At 43.8% G+C, this 20832-nt stretch overlaps 1 long non-coding RNA gene across 2 annotated transcripts in view; it reads left to right on the forward strand.

The window, feature by feature from the left end:
- The first annotated feature begins 1405 nt into the window (after nucleotides 1-1405).
- Nucleotides 1406-20832, forward strand: part of LOC129692129 (uncharacterized) — a 27222-nt gene continuing 7795 nt past the window's right edge. The window contains exons 1-3 of one of the 2 annotated variants that reach the window (XR_008722638.1): nucleotides 1406-1494; nucleotides 3199-3262; nucleotides 4618-4925. This is a non-coding gene — a long non-coding RNA (uncharacterized LOC129692129). Of the gene's footprint in view, nucleotides 1495-3198; nucleotides 3263-4617; nucleotides 4926-20832 lie in introns of those variants that run through there. The other variant, XR_008722637.1, reaches the window with a different exon arrangement.

Below are 20832 nucleotides of genomic sequence, written 5' to 3' on the forward strand. Positions count from 1 at the left end.
GATGTGGGCGTTCACAAAGCTTGGAGCATAGAAACGCTTGGTGTTGCAATCCTTGCTTCTGCTCCAACAAGATAGGTTAAAGGGATTCTGCCTGTGGGCCACGGATGGAAAGCCGACTGACTCGGAGGCCGGTAGACTAAGGCTCTGAACTCTGGGAGAGAAGCAGAAGCTGAGACCTCATCTGGCAAAAGTCAGAGTTTTGAAATGTGCCAGGATACTAAGGTCCCTCCCCTGGCCACCTATGGTAGGAAAGCAGGTGACTGGCCATTAGTGAGTTCACAGTGGCTGGTACTCCAACAACTCATTCAGCCCAGGTCTCAACTCCCTGACCTACTACTGAATTGGAAGCCCCCGGATTTGAGCCACTGCAGGGGCTGGATGTGTGCGGGAGAGCCTCCGCGTGGTGCCACAAGCCCACAGGACCACATTCTGAGCAGTAGGATCTCAGACCAATACTCTCCAATAGCTCAAATTTTCTCTATTGTACCCCCATGAAGAGATCTGTTGACCTTTAGTTGATTACCTGCTGCCAAAGGGATCCCATTACCTTCAGCAGGTCCCATTCAAACCTGTTTATGGTTTGTGTGTGCATTTTCTACGTCCCACTATTAATCTTAAATTTTTATTTTATTTTATCGTTTCGTGTTTTGCCTGCAGAGGGCTGTGCACCACATACATGCAGTGCCCGCGGAGGCCAGAAGAGGGCGTCAGATCTTCCGGGACCGAATGAACAGTTGTGAGTTGCCGCTGGGGATCCAGCCCAGGTTGTCTGGAAGAGCAGCCAGCGCTCTTAACGGGTGAGCCATTGCTCCAGCTTGTCCATTAACGTTTGTTGCTTGACCACTCCTTTGTCAACACTGACAGAAAAAAAAAATAATCTAATGTTCTTCTACCATTTATCTCTTAAAACAAAAGACGGAAATGGTCGGTTTGAGGTAGAGATACATGGAGAAAGGGAGGAACCCATCCTATCGGTGTGAGTAGCCAATGCCCAGCTGTGACAGGGCGCCGGAGTAGGTTGCCAAGAAACTTTTAAAAATAAAAACAAACCAGGGAGTGGTGTTAAGATTTACGGAAGCTTACTAACAGGGAGATAAACTTCCCCCTAGGGGAGGACCACAGGGAGTGTGCAGAGAGGCAACGGGACCACTGCAAGCCGCTGGCCTAGAGGCATCTGTCTTCGCACTGGCTCTTCCACCAAGCTTGACTGTGGCTCGATCTGTCCGCGGCCATGGGGGCAGGTGGCCAGGAAGCTCCCGCAGTCCAGCAGCAGCGGCTGGACTCGTGTTCTCCACCGTGTTTTTATTGTACCGGTTGCCCAGGGAGAGGGCATTGACAGGTTAAAAGGCAGGAGCAGAGCAGTGACACCATTAGCTTAGCCTGCCGCGTTCCTGCCTGACCACATTCCAGGGGCAGCTGATTTAGGGATAGACGAGGCCGGTTCCCTGCTCAAACAACGCTGGTTTGTCCAGTCCTGCACGGGCAAATGAAGAGGTAACTTTTTCTAGACATTCTGAGCTTGAGCCGCTTGGCTCACGTCCAGGGGCACTTTCTCGGACCCGCCAGTGATATAAATAATGACACAGACGCTTGCTAATATTTTAAAGCTTGGGCCTTCAGCTTGGGCTACCTCCCACTTACTCTAACCAGACTAATGCTAGCAGTACATCCGGCCTCCGGGCCAGGCCTACCCCTCTGCTCTGCTCTGGCCCTTCTGTTTACCCCTAATGTCAGAGGGCAAATCTCTCACCGATTGCTTTACCCAGAGTCCCTCTGTCTGTCCAGAAGAGCAGCCTTCCATTTGCTGTCCAGATATTGGCCCAAAGATCATCATTAAAGCTAATCAGATACAATTCCAGATTGCCTTAGGCAGGTGAAAGAAGGAACAAATGTTTACAATGTTACAATAACAATACCAAGATCAGGCTAGTATTTAGCTCTCTGCAGCCTCCGAATTAACAAACGAATACACAGAGACAGCCTTCCCATGGTACAACCCAAGTCTCATTTCCATTGCTCCTATAGGTTTGGCTTGAGCCTTAAGCATCGAAAAGAGGGCCATTTCAGAGACCTGGCAGCTGAAGCTAGTTCCTATTTTTCTCAAAGATCACACGCCATGGAACCATCAACTAGAGAAACTGATGCGATATTGGACCGTTCCTTCTGGATATCCCTTGTTTTAGTCTGAAGCCCAAAGGCTTTGTCAGCAGAGAAAGCTCAGTCTGGCCTCTTTTTCTCAGACAGCTGTGTGCCATTCTCCACTGGCCAGTGTTACCCTGCCCCTGGAGCCCCCATGACCCAGGGGAAGGTCTAAGCAGAGAGCAGGCCTTCCGTGGGAAGATGGTGGTGGGACTGTAAGCACTGAGTGCTAGCATTCAGGGCATGACGCCCACAGCAGCCTTTTCTCTCGCGCAGGTATGAACGCGGCATTTTGCTGAGATATTTTCTGTGAGTCTCCAGTTAACACACTTCCCTGTGCCAGGATCTCTTGCCTAGGATGTAGGTGTACAACAATTGGGTATTGCTGACATGTCTTGCCCACCAGTCTCTTCCCTGATTCCTGCCTGGGAGGCCTTCCAGACAGGAAGGCCTGTCTGCTGTGAACCCTCCCCTCTTGGAAGAAAGGTATATGAAGAGACTCTTGTGCCACATGGGCCCTGAGTTCCTCTATTCAGGGCCCTTACTATGACTGTCCCTTGTGCTAGGGAGCTGAACTCTCTTGAGGGTCTGTGCCACGCTGTTGTCTATCTGTTTGACTAATGTGACTAATAACGTTTCTGATAAACTCCTTACTCCCCACTAATCCATCTCTCAGTGTCCCTCTTGAACACCCCCATGACATTTTCAGAGACAGATGCGTGGGCTGTTCTGCCAGTCATGGGGATGGCTTTACAATGACGCGTTCTGTTGCTTTCACTTGACACTGTTTTTCACCACTAAGAAAACATTTTAAGGAGTCCGTGAATAAACAAAAGAGTGTTTTGTTTTGTTTACTGTGCAAAGTAACTGGCGCGTGGCCAATCATATCCTCCCTCACTTTCGAGAGTGCCATGATCAGATAAACAAAGAGCCGGGGTGCCCGCAGTCGGTCCTGGCTCCATCATTTATTACTACTCTGGAAAGCAGGAGGAGCTGCTTAACCGCCACTCCGTCTCGGCTCCTCTTTAAATGAAGCTAATCACTCCGTCTGCTGCACAGGGTCAGCATAACGTCCATTGTTCCGCTGAAGAGTCTCAGAGCCGTGCCTGCCTCCTCTACAGAAGTAAGTTGCTAATACCTAAAATACACACAAACACAAACAGCCACAAAGCCAGGCTTAGGGGAAAGCTGGAGATGAGGAGAAGAGCTTGTTTGCGGTATTTGAACTTCGAAAAATAGGTAAGTAATGTCTGTCCCAATGACTACCACCAGCTGTGATAAAGAGTACACAGGGGGCTTTAAGTCTTCCTAGGCCTGCATAGAAGAGAGTGTACTCAGAAAGCAAAACAGCGGGGGCTAGGGGACCAGTATGGGTGCCAGGCAAGGCTGAGTGGTGAGGAATGCTGTTGCCTGCTCCCTGGCCATAGCCGACAATGCTAACTCAGCAGGCCTGTGGCAGGATCAGGGTGCCAAGTGGGAAGCCTGGAAACCAGTTCCCCGTTTGGTAACTGCAGATTCTCCAGGGCCCGATACGGAGGAGCACACACCATTCCCTCCACATGCTGCTAAGAATGGTGGTCAGCCACCACATTCCCTGCGTTTTGTGAACTGAGCTCCATCTCCAAAGGGGTCACTGGTTCTGCTTGGGCAATGAATGCATCATCCAATTATGGTTTTGTTTTCTTTCTGGAGTGACACTAAATGACACCATGTCTACAGAATAATGTTCATCCCTAGATACCAACCTTCCTCTTAGAAAATTACTTAGAGACACTAGAGCCAATCTAGCTCATTAATAAGTAAGTTCGTTTTGGTTTCCTAATCCGTAAGCAGCTTACCTCATATGCTATCTTTGGATTTATAGCACACTCTCTCCTTTTCCTCTTTCTACATCTCTTCTTTCTTATTAGCAGCTTGATGGAGGTGCAATTGACACGTGCTTTAAGCTTACAACCTGACAGGTTTTGACATCCACCAACAGCTACACAACCATCAGCACAGTCCAGCTAATGAGCCTGCCATGTCCATCATGCCACGTCCATCATGCCACATGACTTTTCATGCCTCTTTGCACTTTTCATGTCTCTCTGATACCTCAGTGTCCTGAGAAGAATCCTGGCCAGTCATTGGCCATCGTTGACACTAGGATTACTTTGAATTTCTCAGAACTTTGTGTAAGTGGAACCATATAATTTATAGTTTCCTCCCTCCCCTTCTGTTTTCTTTTTTTTTCTTTTCTTTTCTTTTCTTACTGCACTGGCTAGGCTCTCCAGAATGATGCTGAAATTGGGAGACTAGAAACCCTTCTTATTTCTGGCTTTGGGAGAAAACATTTAGTATTTTATTCAAGGCTGGGCATTTTTCATTGCTCCTTTTTAGGAAATTGCTTTTTACTCGTTTCTTGGGAAGTTTCCACACATACACCTTCTCCAGGAATATTACCTAATTTTCCTTTTGATTTTTTTCTCTATTACATAGGTTTAGAAATAACTTTTCAGTTTTGAGGGGGTCTGAAGATACTTCTATGGTCCTCCGATTTCACTACATCATTGTTCAAGAACAGACTTAAAGTTTGAGTGCTTTTTAGCTTTGCTGTCACCTCTTTTTCGGCCTGGGATATGATGGATGTCCTCCTTGCTTTCAGAAGAATGTGTATCCTGCTCTTCTAACAACATCCATCAATCTGGCTGGTTTGTACCACTTTTCAACCTGAACTATTTCTAGACCTCTTGTTTTAGGTAATTACTGAATGGTGTTACCATCCTCACTATAAATGTGGAATTTGTAATTTACCTTGAAGTTTTCCCATGCATTTCTCTGTTTGGGTGGGGGAACTCGTGTTTAAAATGGCACAGTAATTGATGATGATGTCATCGAAATCGAGTGATCCAGTCACTGTTATGAAACACGCTCTTTTATCCACGGGAGTGAGAATGGACAATGGCCAAAGGGGCCATGGAGAAGAAAAAGATTCACAGGGTGAGAAGAAGACAACAGCCAGAGAGACAGCTGTGCTTGGTTTTGAGGCAGGTTTAAAACTCTCCCTCAGAACAGGCAACTTTCCCGGGGAGTGTTTTCATGTCCAGAAAAGGACAATGGTGTGTCACAAGCCTTCTGTTAGGTCGTTATCGTATGAGCCTCTGGGAAATTCAGAATGTTCTGTTTCCACCGAAGGCCACAATTATGACTGAGTCCATTCTTTGGTCACTCATCACATCACAGAGCAGATTCAAAAGAATTAGAGAAGAAGACAAAAATAAGCATAAAGCTTACCATCCCAGGCCAGCAATCATGGCTCAACAGATAAAGGCTCAGCTGCATAAGCCTGATGATCCAGGCTGGTCCCAAATCCCATGTAAAGAGAGGAGAGAGACAGTTCTCACAGTTGTCCTCTGACCTCCAAATGCACAGGATTTAGGAGGCTCAACATGACACTCCCCTGTTTCCCTGATCAGGAGCACAGGATACAGAGCCCCAAGGTGATTTGCTGGTTTGTTTGTAGACCAGGCTGGCCTGGAACTCAGAAATCCTCCTGTCGCTGCCTCCCTCACACTGGGATTAAAGGTATGCATCAGCAGCACCTGGCTTAGAAGATGATTTTTAAGAAAAAGACAATTAGCCTGTGTCCTAAAGATCTCCTGGTCAAAGAAGGCTAACTGTCTTGGGGCAATGAATCTGGTCATGTGGACACTTTCTGCTCATCACATCATAGAACCCCTGAGGCCTAGCTCTAATGCAAACTGAGATTGCTCTTTGACATAGACAGTCCTTACTCTGCTTCCCCAAGCCTGGGAGGCAGAAGGTAATAGGACCTCCTGGGCCTGGTAACAAGCAGAGGCCTGTGGTCTAAGTTTCCGGTTTCACAGGCTGTGGCTTATGTGGGAGGGTTCATCTTCAAAGTCTGACTAGTGTGCCTAGCCATGGTCTGGCAGCGACCCACTTCCTGGTTCTCAGCTACCACAGTGACCACCCACCTGGCAAAAACAATGGGTGTCGGAGATACCAGTGCTCCCCTCTGACTATTAGACTACTGAAAGAATGAACCCCCAAAGTTAGAAGCTCCTTAGGAATGGCCTGCTGGGAGGAGAAATGGCCGAAGCCATGTGGGCACCCAGACGAGGAGCTTTTCTCCTAGAGAAAGTTTGGAAACTTGTCAGCTGACCTCACCTGGGCATCTTGGAGCTGAGAGTGTGGTCAGGGGCCATACTTTGTCTGGACTGCTTAGTTCTGCGCTCTCTTGTCTTCTGTTAAAATCCTACCCCCAGCCAGGAGTTGCGGCACACACCTTTAAGCCTAGCACTCTGGAGCTACAGGCAGGCAGATCTCTGAGTCTGAGGTCAACCTGATCTACAGAGTGAGTTCCAGGACAGCCAGGGCTACACAGAGAAACCCTCTCTGGAATCATCAAACCAAAACCAAAAACCTTACCCTCGTGTCAGGACCTTAAGAAAATGGGGATTGGGTCACTATTTATCCCTCTTCCCAATGTGTCTGCATTGAATAGATGTCCTTTTCATCCTTTTCATTATTAATTTTACTTGTTTTAATTTACTTAACGAGGACTGGTAACAGAACCAGGTTGGGGTGCAGGCTTCGACCCCTGAGTCCTGCAATAGCACTGTCTCTCTGACTCTTTGTGATAAGAGCAAATGAGATCAGTGCTCAGTCTGCACCACCAAGGAGCTGGCATGACTCTCCTCAGTGAAGGTTATTGGAATGAGAGCTCAAGGCCATGGCTGGGCCTCATGGCGGGAGGGATAGAATTAGACAGAAATAAGCCATTTGGAGATCCAAACACGTTGGAGCATTAGAGGGAAGAAAAGGCTTCCTTTTAAAGATGAGGAAAGCTTTGTAAGTATGAGAATGACCTACTTGTTGGCCATAAGACCCAGATTTGGCTCCCAGTACCCACATCCCATCTCAACCAGGGGATCCATTGCCCTCTACTGACCTCTGCAGGCACCAGGTATGTAGGCAGTAAAAAATACATACACGTAGGCAAAACACTCACACACAAAAAAGAAAATAAATAAATCTAAAAGAAAGAAGGAATAAGAATTGAGGAAGATAGGGAGAGGAAGAGAGAGGGAGAGAGGAAAGGAGGAGGGAGAGAGGGAGGAAAGAAGGGAGACTGATTGAGGAAAGAGCTTGCATAAGAGATAGCAGGGGAAGGCCAGAGTAGTCTCGTGAGAAAGCAGCCTTCGTAACACCTTGGACCAGTGCCCAGAACAAAGGCTAGGCTTCTTATAACTTTGGAGGGTGGTGGAGACTTGCATTCTGTAAGTGAGGGCACAGCAAACCATGGAACTGGACCATTCCATGGGTAGAAAGAGGGTTTTTTGGGGGTCAAATTGGCAAAGCTATCTCTGGTGGTGGCTGGGTGAGGTGGGAGGTGTGGAGGATGGGATGTAGGGGTTTGGAGATAGTATCGGTGAAGAAGGGAAAAATGGTCAAAAAGCAGGTGGATTTTCTATGAATCCTCAGGTGGGGGTCTTTAAGCTGTTCTGGGCTGTTTGGATTGACTTGGGACTAGATACCCTTGCCCAAGGTAGTTGACCTTTGGGGCAGGATTGAGGAAGGTTTCTGGTGGCCTAAAGCAGATTCCTGGGTAAACAAAAAAACTGTCTTAAGGCCCCTGTTTCCCCAATAATCCTTATGTTCACCCAGGCAGAGCCCTGTTTAGGACATTGTCACATTTGAGGAGGCTGCTTTGGACCTAATGTCTACAAACATGATTTAGCTCAGCAGAGCATGTGTAAAAGGGAACATGATCATAAATAAGAAGCTGCTGTTAGGCTCCACCACAGAAAGCCTGTGAACTCTGTCCCAGAGAACGAGCTGTAGAGAGGTGTGACTTCATCTCCATAGGTTTTGGAATCTTGCCTAAAGGTACAGGCCAGTGTTTCCCACACTTTCACATGATGAAATGAGAGGTATTTCTCTGAGGCCTCGTATAAAAACATGAATCACCTTCATGAGGCAAACCCTTCAAGATCTTTTGGTCTCTCTCAGAGCCCCACCTTCTAAGAACATCGTCTTAGTAATGAGAATGCGACATATGAGCTTGGCATACAGAAATATTCAGACCCGGACCAGCTCACACTTAATTAGCATTAGCCTGCTTTGAAGAGTGTGAGAATATTACTACAGAATACTCTGTCTTCGCCTACCTAAGTAGTTACAACAAAATAGCACAGAGTCCGTGGTAACCGACTATACGTCGTGTGCGCATGCGCGATTGTGCTGGGAATCCATTCCAGGGTCTTAGGCGTTTATGGTAAGTGTTCTACCACTAAACTACTTCTCCAACTTTTGTTGTTTGTTTGTTTGGTGTTGTTGTTGCTGTTTTGAAACAGGGCTTGCTATAAGTCAGACTCACTACATCAGCCAACTTGACCAAGAAACTCATGTTCCTCCCGCCTCTACCCCCTGACAGTGTGGGTGCAGGGTTTACAGGCATGTGCTGCCATGCCCAGGCATTTGTTTCTCACAGTTGTGAAGGCGAAAAAGTTCAAGAATCCAAGACGAAGATGCTAGTGGGAACGTAAACTGGCCTAGCCACTGTGTGGAAGGTCCTCAAAAGCTAAAACCATAACTACTATTTGACCTATGCTCACTCCTGGATATTCATACCTGAGGGCTCTAAGCATACCAGGAAAATCCTTACACATCCATGCTTATAGCTTTGCTATTCACAGCGGTTTGGGAATCACCTTAGGTGTCTTTCCATGGATGAATGCATAAAAGAAATATGATGCACACACAAACACACACACACGCACACACACACACACACACACACACACACAAGTTCTACTCAGCCTCAAAGAAGAATAAAATTATGTCATTATCTGGAAAATGGATGCAACTGGAGATTGTCATACTAAATGAAATATGCCAGACAAATACCATATTTTCTCATAACTACATGAAGCCTGAATGAAAATGAGGGCATGACCGTTCCAAGGTATGGCAAGGAGATTTTTATTGCAGATGTGAAGCAGAGTACAGCCAGAGACATCTGGAAGTGTCCAGACTGAACTGGGCCGGGAGAGGGGTGTGGGGGAGCGAAACAGAAAGAGAAGAAAAAGAGAAGAAAGCCAAGAGTACAAGGGGGCCAAACATGAGCCAAGACAGGGGTGAAAAGGGGGTGGGAAGAGAGGGAGGATTACGAGCACACGTGGTTCAAAGGTCAGGTTTACATAGGAGCGAGAAGCTGGGGAAGGAAGGGAAGGAAGCCCTGGAGCTGGAGGAATTTAAGGTGTGGGGGGTGAGACGTGCTGGGGAGAGCCACAGGCACTGAGTGAGCCTTGCGTCGGGGTCGGACAAAGCCGTATATCGTCTACTGTATATGTATGCTAGTTTGAATGAAATGCCTCCCCCCCCGATTTTCATATTCCTTTTTCTTTAATTGAAGATAATTTTTTTTCTCACATTATATATCGTGATTACAGTTTCCCATCCCTCTCCTGCTCCCAATTCCTCCCAGCTCCCCTCCCATCAGGCTCCATTCCCTTTCTGTCTCTTGTAAGAAAGTAACAGGCTCCTAAGGAATAATAAGATAAAGTATAATTAAACATAATAAAGTAAAATATCATAAGACAAAAACTAGCCCACAGGAATAGGACAAAACAGTCATAAGGAAAAAAAGCCCACGAAAAGGCTCGGGGAACAGAAACCCCTAGTTCACACACTCAGGAATTCCATAAAAACACTAAAACGGCAGCCATGCTCTTGTGTGCAGAGGACCTGGTACCGACCCTTGCAGGGCCTGTGCGTGCTCTCTCAGTCTCCGTAACTTTGATCGTGATAACCTCAAGGGCCTTGTTTTCTTGGTGTCCTCCATCGCCCCTGGCTCCTACACTCTTTCTGCCTTCTTTTCTTCAGGGTTCCCTGAGCCTCGAAGGGAGGGATTTGATGGAGGCCTCCCGGTTAGGGCTGAACAGTCCAAGACCTCTCACTACCACGTAATGTCTGGCTGTGTGTCTGTATTTCTCACATCTGCTGCAGAAGGAGGCTTCTTTGGAGATGGCTAAACAAGGTGCTGATCTATGAATAGAGGAGAATATCAGTAGGAGTCATTTTATTGATACATGTTATTATTTTTACTTTTTTTTTTTTTTTTTTTTTTTTAAGAACAATAGTATTCGGCCTTACCCTAGGTCCCTGGGCTATCCTGTCTCGGGTTCTTGATCACCCAGGCAGAGTCGGGTACTAGCTCCAGGTTGTGGCGTGAGCTTTCAGTTCAGTCAGAACTTGGTTGGTTGCTTCCACAAACTCTGTGCCACCGTTGCCCTAGCGTATAGCCTGCAGGCAGGATGCCGTTGTAGATCAAAGGTTTTGTTGCTGGGTCGGTGTTCATGTTTCTCTTTTGCTATCATACAGTGTACCTTTCTGTACTACAGACACTAGAACATCGGGGTGAAGGCTCCGTGTAGGCACCAGCTTGACTTCTCCGTGTTCAGTGAGATGTATAGCTGTTGTCCTCGGAAAAGGGGCCTTGCTGTGTCAGTTTGCAGAGAGCAACCCATAGCGTCGGCAACAGCTTGGGGTGTTTGGAGATTCCCATAGGATCACTTCAGCAAACAATTCAATCAGATGTAACTCAAGCCTGGTACGGGAAACTTCATTTGGTGACAAGAGATGGCCAGTGGGGGCTCTGTCTCTCCTATCATTCATTTAGACCGCTCTCATATTTGCATATACTTTAGGAAGTTTCTGTTGTGCTCAACTCTCTCTTAATTTTAGCTGTCTCTCCTTATATGCTTTCCCTCTACTCCTCCTTTCTACCCCTCCCTGACTTTGTCCTCCCAGCCCAGCCCCACCCGTCCATCCATACCTATCTTCCTTTCCTAGGGAGAGCCATTTGTCTCCTCTAGTCCCTTACCCTATACCTGCGCTCTGTGGTTCTTTAGCTTGTAGCTTGATTATCATTGACTCAACAGTTCAATATCCACATATAAGCGAATACATACCATGATCGCCTTTCTGAGTCTGGGAAACCTCACTCAGGGTGATTTTTTTTTTCTACTTCCATTCATTTACCTATGCATTTCACGATTTTAGCTTTTCCTAGTAGCTGAGTAATAATCCATTGTGTAAATGTACCACAAGTTTTTTTTTTTTTAATTCATTTTTCTAGGTTGTTTCCAAATCGGGGCTCTTATGAATAGAGCAGCAATGAACATGATCGAGCAAGTATCTCTGGTGGGATGAAGTACGCTATATGCCTAAGAGTAGTATAGTTGAATCTTGAGGTAGATCTATTCTCATCTTCCTGAGAAATCACCACACGACTTTTTATCGTGGCTGTACAAGTTTACAGTCTCACCAGCAACCAATGAGTGCTCCTTGAGTGCTCCCCTTCCGCCACATCCTCACCAGCATGAGCTGTCGTTTGTTCTATCGATGATAGCCATTCTGACAGGTATAAGATGAAATCTCAAAGTACTTTTGATTTGCACCTCCCTGATGGCTAAGGATGTTGAACATTCCTTTCTCAGCCATTTGAGTTTTGAGAATTCTCTGTTTAGATCTGTACCCTGTTTTTTAAATTGGGCAATTTGTTTTCTTGATATTCAAGTTCCTTGTGTATTTTGGATATTAGTCCTCTATCATATGTGTAGTTGGTAAAAAACAAAAACAAACAAACAATAAAAAAACTTTTTTCCCATTCTGTAGGTTGCTGCTTTGTCGGAATGACGGTGTCCTTTGCATTGAGGAAGCTTTTCAGTTTCATGAGGTCCCACTTATTAATTGTTGATCTTAATGCCTGTGTGAATGAGGTTTTGTTCAGAAAGTCTTCTCCTCTGCCAATGAGTTCAAGGCTACTTTCCGCACTTTCTCTTCCATCAGGTTCAGGGTATTTATGTTGAGGTCTTTGATCCGTCTGAGTTCTGTGCATGGTGACAAGTGTGGGTCTATCTGTATTCTTCATCATGCATCCATCCAGTTAGACTAGCACCATTTGTTGAAGATGCTGTCTTTTTCCCAGTGTACATTTCTGGCTTCTTTATCAAATATCACATGTGTGAGGACTTGTGTTTGGATCCTCAATTTGATTCCACTGATCAACATGTCTGTTTTTCTGTTTTTGTGCCAGTGCTAGATGTTTTTAATTGCTATGGCTCTTAGTACAACTTGAAATCAAGGAGAGTGGTACCTACCTCCACTCTTTTATTATTCAAGGTTGTTTTTGCTATTCTGGATTTTTTGTGTGTGTGTTTCCTTATAAAGCTGAAAATTGTCCTTCCAAGATCTGTGAAAAATTGTGTTATAAATCTGATGGGGATTGCCTGGAATCTGGAGATTGGTGTGGGAAGATAACTATTTTTATTTTGTTAATCCTGCTGACCCATAGGAGATCCTTCCATTGTCTAATATTTTCTTCAATATCTTAAGGTTTTTATTATACAGGTCTTTCACTTGTTGGTTAGAAATACCTCGAGATATTTTATATTATTTGAGGCAATGGTAAAAGGTGTTGTTCCCCTGATTTTTTTTTTCTCAGTCCATTTGTCTTTTGTATATAGGAGGGCTAATAATACCACTTTTGTATCCAACATCAATTTTGGATAAGTATAATTCCGGATGTTGATCTCTTGCCTCTTATTGTGTGTGTTGGGTAGTTTTGTTCCTTGGTTTCTGTTGCCCTCTCTGATCCTTAGGAGAGTGTGGGGGGAGGGTGTGGCCTGGCAGGAAATTCTGATAAATGAGGCTACTAGGGTAAACATTCCAGGTAAAATGTTTTCTCTACTTTAGTTGCTGACAGTTAGGGAATGAGGATGGGCAAGGAGGTGGGTCCTGAGGTGGTCCATAAGAGGGAGGAGAGCAGGGTGTTACCTCAGGATCTACTTAGACTCCCCCCCCCGCCATGGGGGCAGAGCAGAGAAGAAGCCGTAACAGATAGCCTGCTACCCTAACAGCATGCTCGGATGCTTTGTATTTGATTATTAATTATTTTGCTTCCTGAAGTCTGCTCTTGCTGTCTTTTATGAGCAGACACTCACGTACCCCAAAATGACTTTTGTAACCTTGCCTAAGAGAGTATTCCTGATTGGCTGATTAAAAGGCCCACACCTGGGAAGGACAGAAGGTGGGGGGGGGTGGAGTGAAGGTTTGAGGGCTTTGGAGAGGGAAAGATAAGGGAGAAGGAAACAGAAGAAGGAGGAAGCAGAGAGCTGAGATAGGTTAGTGTGGAGAAGGGCACAAGGCCGGGCTGGTGCGGGTGAAGGTGAAGAACATTAGTAAGTATGTGGGGATTATAAATGGGAAGTAGCCCAGAGAGAAATGGTATGGAATGGGCGCCTGGGAGGTAAACCTAGCTTTGGAGCTAATAAATGCCTCGCCCCAAGTGAAATTACGCTATTTAAAAATCTATGAGTTGTTTGTGTCTTTCACTAATTATAATGGTGAGTTAGATAATACCACTACAATTATTATAGGGTTAAAATAATAAACATTATTAGACCATACTTTTAGAGTATCTACAACATGCCACAGAGCTGGGGATGGGATTGGGGCATTGCCTGTGGAGAAGAGGAGGGACAGGTGAAGGTCTGAAGCTAGCCTACCTGTCTTCCCTGGTCAGAGTGGCATTTTTTTAGGTACTTAAACACTTGGTCCTCAGCCGGTAGTATCCTTTGGATTGGATTAAGAGGTGAGGCACCGCTACAGGAATTCTGTCACTGGGGCTGGGCTTTGAAATTTTAAAGGACACATGCCAGTCCTAGTTTGGCTGTCTCTGATTCTTGCTTGCCTTTGTAAAGGTGTAAACTCTCAGCTTTGTCGCTCCAGCGGCCATGCTTTCCTGCCGTGACAGTGATGGATCCTTATTCCTCTGGAACTGTGCAACAGAGATGTAATTATTGATGTGTGTGTGTGTGTGTGTGTGTGTGTGAGAGAGAGAGAGATAGAGAGATAGATATATATATATAGAGAGAGAGAGAAAGAACAGAAAGAGAGTGGGAAGACTGGGAGGGGGCTAGAGAAGGAGGACATGAGAAGTGAAAGTAATCGAAGCACAAGATATACTTGAAAGAGACTTTTTCTGAAACCTACCACTATGTATAAAGAATACAGAACAATATTCTAAGCGGCTAAAAGAGATCAAAAGTGCGGGAAGGCGTGCTGGTAGATTTGCCCCCTCAGGTCCTTGCTGGCCTGCAGATCACTTCTCTAATGCGATCACAGGGCTCCTACCCTCACCACCTCTGTCCACACTGTCACACGGAGGCCTGCTGCTCAGACATGATGCTGAGGAGACACAGACCCTCTGCGCACAGTTCCACCTCCCCCTTCCTGGTCTCTGTCCTGCGGCTGCTGTGCGAACGCCCCCTTTGTCATCCGGCCTGAATTGTACACTGCCTTGCTGCTATTTCTGTCTGAGCACTCAATTAGTTTTCAAAGAGGCTTAAAATATGGAAAGAGATATTATATATTTACCCGGGTGGACACCATTTCTGTTGTCCTTCAACGTCTTTATGCATTTTCGTTTCATCTGGTGCCGTCTTCTTTGGGAGCTGTCTTTAACAGTCTTCGTAGGGTGGATTAGACTTCATGTGTTTGAGAACAGTACTTTGACTTTTTCGAAAGGCACCTTCTCAGCACGGAATCCTAGGTTAACAGGCTGCTTTTGTTCTTTTCAGCACCCTATCTTCTCGCCTGCACTGTCTTCAGAGGGGCCCTGTTAGCTTTACCCTAGCTCCACCCACACCACAGAAAGTCTTTTTGGCTCACTCTGAGCGTTTTCTGATCACCAGTTTTTGGAGATTCAGTGGTGATATGTCTTGCTGTAGTTTTCTTTATGCTTCATGTGTCTGAACTTCAGTGAGTGTCTAAGATCTGGGGCTAGTATTTAATAGATTTTCAAAATGTAGGAAAATTTATTAAGTGTTCTGCACATTGTTCATATATATATGCATATATACATATGTCTGAATATAATATATACATATATAACAATACATATTATATAGTATATGTATAAAATATAGCAATATATGCATTATATATTTTATATAGGTTTTATATAAATTTATAAAATTTTATATATAATTGTATATATTATATATGATATACTATATACTGTATAATTATATTTGTATAATTTTATATATTCATTACTATAATACACATTTATATAATTTAATATAAGTAAATTATATAAAAATAAATAAATAAAATATACATATATTTTATAATATATAAAATAAATATAAATAGATATTATAAATATGTAAACATATAACTATAATTACATATATACAAATATGCATATATGTGAGTATGTATACACACATAAACACAGTATATATAATATTAAAATAATTAGACATACTATATACAAATATGTATAGACATACTATATATATGAATAGATTTCTATATGAAATAGACATACTATATATATGAATTGTACCTGTTTTTGCTTATTTCATGGAAAGAGCATGAATGTGGTCCTTGTTTTTTCATACTGAGTGAGAGCGGAACCTCGCAACTGTGCAAATATTTCCATTAGCTGGCAGGGGTTGGTCTTCCATGTTTGTGATTAAAGCTCACACAAACTTGATTTGGGTCTACTTTTAGCATTTTACATTCAGGAAAGTACCTACAATTCTTTCTATCCTGACATCCATGTTGCTTCTGTCCGTTTAGGTCCTGATTTTCCTCTTTACACTGCACCGTATTTTTCTGTTTCTTTGCATGCCTGGTAATGCTTCACATATGGCAGGCTTTGAGAATTCTGCCTTCTTAGCTGTGAGCTATTTCTATGTGCCTGTAGGCACCATTACAGTTTTAGTCTGGGAATCTAACTGGATTAGTTAGGATCGAACTGGGTTCCTCTGCCAGAGCTTGCAAATACTCTAGAGGCACTAAACTAGAGCACGTGTTTGCCCTCTCTGGGATTTCTTTTGTGGCCTTACATTCATTTGTTCTTTTAATATATATGCTGCACCTTTTCTGCTTTTGCTTATTTTATGCAGGGAGCATAACTGATGCTTTTTTTGTTTGTTTGTTTGTTTGTTTTGTTTTGTTTCATAGTGTGTGTAAGCAGAGTCCTCCCAACTTTCCTTTAAATGTGCTGATCCCTCCATTCCTTGGGAAGCTATCCAACCTCTCCTCATCATCTCATGTGTTCTGTTCAATGCCCACACTGTTGCCGGCTTTTAGTTTTTGCACGAATGTCTACGAGTTATTTTCTAAATCTACTATATAATCAGAAGTACGTTTTCTTTCCCGGGAGTCGCTGTGCCTTCCTTCACCTCCTAACTGGTCCTATTCTAGTAGGTCCCTCCTTTATACTTGCTATGCATGTCAACTGGGCTAATTATTCACAGCACCAAAGCTTTTAGTTACTGAGCTTCCATCGTTGAAATAAGAAGCAGACCCAGGAAACTGTTTATTTGGTTGCATGGGAACTAGCTGATGTCTTTGTCACGTGGGTGAGAACATCTTGAATCACTTATAACAATAAACACAGTAAATACAGCCTAAACCAGTACAACTGGGAGTCACTTAACCACAGTGATCCCTCCCGAGAGATGTCCCTAGGTACTGTCATTATTATGCCAACACAGAGTGTACCGTCAGGCACCGAGGTGACGTAGTCTGCCAGAGGACTAGACTGTGCAGTGTATAGAGAGAGACAGGGTATGAAGCGAACTCAGGTCTCAGGAATGTGAAACACACCCCCAGGATTGTAATTTTCCATGGTGAGCTTTAGGAAGGTACATTTCTCTCCCGTGTCTCCCCACTGGCATGAATACGCCCCTGCTCCCGGATATCTGAGGTGGTGACATTGTCCAAGTCCACTCTTACCATGGAGGGTGGACAGCGAAGGAAAGGAGAACTGAGCCAGCTGAGAGGCTACTGCATGTCTCCAGCCGCTCTTCATTTTGTCCACTTACCTTCTGCACCATGCGGTCATGCAAAGACTGCTGAGTGCCTTCCGTTCCATCCTGCACCTGAGTTGTGACTGCGCGTGGGATGAGGTGCAAATAGTAGAAAGTGACTAGGGAACTCAAAGAATGGTGACATTCTCACATTTTAGCATGGATTTTTCTTTTGTGAAGTGTAGGGGGAAAAAAGCAAAGCTCTACCGCTACTCTCATTTTGACTGCCCCACTTTCAAACCACAGAAGTCTACTTGTCACTAAGTTAGGGTGTGACAAGATAATGTGTTTCAGTAAGCCCAAATTCAGACTACAAAATCGTCTCTGATTTCTCCCTGTTTGATAAATGCTCTTTGTCAAATCAAAACACTCAGCCTGGGCTGTACAGGGTTTCTCTTGTCAAACCAGCCAGGTGTTTGTTTTTTGTTTTTTGTTTTTTTTGTGGGGGGGTGTTGTTTTGTTTGGGGTGGGGGGAACCATTAGCAGTGCTAGCATGAAAAAGTGCCCAAGGAAGAAGAGCCTGGAAGACTTGGATCCATCTGTTCTCCTAAAGGATGTGGGGCCACTGACAGCCTGCGGCCATTTGGGAGTTTGCCGTTGCCCACCAGCCCAGCGTAGAAAGGAACATAGCTACACCCCTGCTGTCACCACCCCAGCTAAAAGTGATGTCAGATAACTAAAAAGGAGAAGCAAGAAGATAAAACAAAAAATTCTTTGACTCTGTTGGGAAACCCTGCTGTATTTGTACACTGTTCCACAGAACTCTGATTCTCAGGTACTCATTATATTAACACGAAGGGATTTTCCAGTTACCAGTAATTAAGTGGCTATATATTGTGCCTATAACTGATCACTGTTTCAGCGAAAGGTTTAATAAAAGCCAATAAAATAACAAATCAATGAACACCATTCCTTGTAGTCTTCTGTTTAAACAAAACATATGTAAAGAAAATCTATCATCAGCTTGCTGTGCCTAGGGCATCTCATGAAAGACACTGGCTTTGAGATTGCAAATACAAGAAACCATTCTCTTCTGGTGTCTTTGCCTTCAACAAACTAGAGACCAGGTTAATGATGACAGCACAGGGCTTTATGAGACCCAGGTTCCATGGGCTTCCTTGATGTCTAACACTGGCTACAGTGACCTTTGGATGCTGCAAAGGCCTACTTTGCTGCTGCTTGGAATTAGAGCAATCCTCTGATTTATATATATTTCACTATCTTCTGTATTTTTAGATTTTACACCAAACCTACTTTAGTTAGGGTTCTTAAACAGCTGTACCTACCTTCTAACTTAGATAAGAGATTAGTAGGGAAAAGGGCAGTAGACCTCTTTTATCTACTTCCTGCTGATTAGGGTTGATGGTCTTTAGGGGATTACCAAACTCAGTCATCAGAATACCAGCAATCCAGTCCAAAGGCCAACACCATGCAGCAACATGAAGTCAGAGAAAATCCCGAGACTCTGTTGGATTGTCCTGAGACATTCTCTGGAACATTTTTCTCTGCAAAGTCAGATGTGAAAGCACAAAAATAAGCACAGTGACATGGATCCAAAAAGTGATGCCTCACTGTGCGTGGGTCTCTATATATCTCCTCTCTTCAAAGTTCACCCACGGATGTTCTCAGCTGGCCAAAGTCATGCTCCTCCCACCAGAGACCTCACAGCAAAACATCACATTCCCTCTCACAAGCCAACCTACAGCAAAACATCACATGACAAAACCGAGTCTTCAAAGGAACCGGACACATCTGCTTTAATCTTCCATTACTGCCCTTGTTGAAGGGTATAAAGTACAATGTGTGCTCGCTCGTGTGATCTATAGACACTTTTTACAGGGCTGTTCTATGGTCTCTGGAGCTAGAGTTCCTTGAACTTAGGAACAAAAGCCAAGAATAACGGGAGAGTGGAAGCTGTGAGAAGGTTAGAGGATAAATTGGGTGGTACCCAGGCATTATTGTATACAACATGTTGTTAGAGAGATTGTATGCCCCTTGTACTGAATTGTGTCTTATGTAGCTTCTCTATCCTTTGTCTTTTTCCAATAAATCAATTTCCTCCAAGGTTTGTGTAGTCTCTGCCTCCTGGGCCTGATGGACTCACCCAGGTATGCCTGGCTATGGGCTCTTACACTGGAAACTCACACATCAAGAGCTTATCTTCCATATTTGAATTATGAAGAGAACAATGAGCAGAGACAGTAGTGTTTTTAAAAAGACTTAGACAAGCTAAATATAGTTTAATTTGAGCAAAGAACATTCATGAATCAGACCACATAAAGAACCAGAAGAGGCTCAAAGAGCTTTCTACTCAGCAGCCCAGCAGGCAAATCACAGGCAGGAAAAAAAGCATGGGATCCAAAACCGGTTTGATTGGTCACAGATACATGTTTGCCTTATATGGACGTGGCCTGATCAGTTAGCAGCCTGTGATTGGCTAAAGTTTGGCTGCTGTGATTGGCTAAGACTCAGCTGGTTGTTACAGGACTATATGCTTGATAGGCCGCAGCTCACTATTTACACAGAAAGCTGTAGACCAAATTTTATATGATTTGACATTAGTTACTCATTTCTCCTTGAAGTGGCTTGAGAATTTTTGTCCTGTTATTCAACTTGCCTTAATATTCTGGGGCTGCTGAAGAGCTCTTACACCTTCTCTTGTTCAGGTAAAAGAATTAATTTCTTCTCTTGCCCCAGGTTTGATTTAAGCATTATTCATCTTCCAGGTTTGCCCAGGAGCACTGACTAGCTAAGTTCCATGATGCCATCAGAATAGCTGCTCAAAGTGAGAAAGACACAATTATCCTTTAGTCATAGAAAAGTGTCAGTGAGGAGAAGAGTTTCTATTCATGATTGGTGCATCACCAAATTATTTCAATTTATGATGATATTTTAACACAGGAAAATAAGTGAAACTACTAGGACATTTGACATTTGAAATTATGCTGATTGGCTGGGATATTTTAAAACATATCAAATAAGACTGACATCAACGTTTGACAAACTTTAATACAAAATATATTGTAAGAATGGAATGAAATGAAAAGTGTCAACAAATTTTCTTATAAAATTCAAAGTACAAATGCATAGAATTACAGGAGGTGTATTAACTCCATGTAGAATTTAAAATGGCTTTTGTGGTTTATAATCCTTTTAAGATTCAATCTGTAAAATTGCCCTGGAACAATGAAAAGCTGAAATCAAATCATAAGGCAGACTAATGGATAAAGGCTGTAATACAAATGGACATATTTTATCCTGTCTGTTCAAAGCGAGAGCAATTTCTTTTTCTTTTATAAGCATAAAGAAGGGTCTACATTAATTTGCCTTATAATAGTCATTATTTCCTTTGAAAAAAATTTAAGTTATTTTTAAACTATAATCTGATTGTAGTCTTTTTTCCCCATTCTACTGTTTTCTGATTCCATTTCTCTACATATATCATAAAAGGAGTCAAAATCACATAGGTGCCATGGCATTGAGCCATGGGTGTCACAAAATAGCTGTGGCGAGTACTGGCTGCCATCCAAGAGCTTTAGGGCGTGGATTTTTACTTTGAAATGATCATCTTTCGGTTTGAATATCAGTGTCTGCCAGGCAGAAAGCAGATAGAACAAGATCAAAACCGCCATCTTGCTGGTGGGCTTTATTCCTTCACTGTTTCTGTGCAACTTTTTGGAGCACATTGAAATTCCCTGCTGTCTTCCCCATGGGTTTTAATGTACAACAGTGTGTCCCAAGGGCAGAGGAAATTATGCTGCCTGGGCCTTTATCTGTAAGCAGCAATACAATAGGGCAG

The sequence above is a fragment of the Psammomys obesus genome, unplaced genomic scaffold (assembly GCF_907164565.1).
Source record: "Psammomys obesus unplaced genomic scaffold, mPsaObe1.curated_primary_1811, whole genome shotgun sequence".
Taxonomy (NCBI): Eukaryota; Metazoa; Chordata; class Mammalia; order Rodentia; family Muridae; genus Psammomys; species Psammomys obesus.